General features: G+C 56.2%; 1 protein-coding gene across 1 annotated transcript in view; it reads left to right on the top strand.

The window, feature by feature from the left end:
• CAPZB (capping protein (actin filament) muscle Z-line, beta) overlaps positions 1 to 780 on the top strand; it is a gene marked incomplete at its 5' end in the record, with an annotated part of 32143 nt that overhangs the window by 3081 nt on the left and 28282 nt on the right. The gene's annotated exons all lie outside the window — the stretch shown is intronic.

Raw genomic sequence — 780 nt, forward strand, 5'->3', positions numbered from 1 at the left:
AGCAGGAAGCTAGGTAGTCAGCCTTTCTCACCATGAGTCAAGTTTTATAGGGCTTGGGTTTAGTTTTGTGTTGGTTTTGAGTGGCTTTACAATTTTGCTGGGAATTGGCTTTGAAAAAAGGCTGCTGTGGGATGTGTGACCTTTCAGATGGTGACTCCACCAGTTCCATGGTGCAGTACACAGGGAATCATAGAACCATTGAGGTTGGAAAAGACCTTCATGTTCATAGAGTCCAACCATCACCCTAACTCTGCCTAGGCCACTGCTAAACTGTGTCCCTCACCCCACATCTCCATGGTTTGGAAACACCTCCAGGGATGGGGACTCCACCACTGCCCTGGGCAGCCTGGCACAGCCCTGGGCAACCCTCAAGGGGAAGAAATTTCCCTAACCTCAATCTATACTGGGGCAACTTGAGGCTGTTCCCTCTTGTCCTGTCCCTTGTTCCTTGGGAGCAGAGCCCAACCCCCCCCTGGCTCCAGGCTCCTGTCAGGAGCTGTGCAGAGCCAGAAGGTCTCCCCTGAGCCTCCTTTGCTCCAGGCTCAGCACCCCCAGCTCCCTCAGCTGCTCCTCCCCACACTTGGGCTCTAGACCCTTCCCCAGCAGCTCTGTTGCCCTTCTCTGGCCACCCTCCAGCCCCTCAAGGTCCTTTTGGGAGTGAGGGGCTCCAAACTGACCCCAGGTTTTGAGGTGCAGCCAGTGTTGAGCCCAGGGGGACAATCCCTGCCCTGGTCCTGGTGGCCACACTAGTGCTGATCCAAGCCAGGGCGCTGGCGGCCT

This window comes from Merops nubicus, unplaced genomic scaffold (assembly GCF_000691845.1).
Source record: "Merops nubicus isolate BGI_N331 unplaced genomic scaffold, ASM69184v1 scaffold27257, whole genome shotgun sequence".
NCBI classification, from domain to species: Eukaryota; Metazoa; Chordata; class Aves; order Coraciiformes; family Meropidae; genus Merops; species Merops nubicus.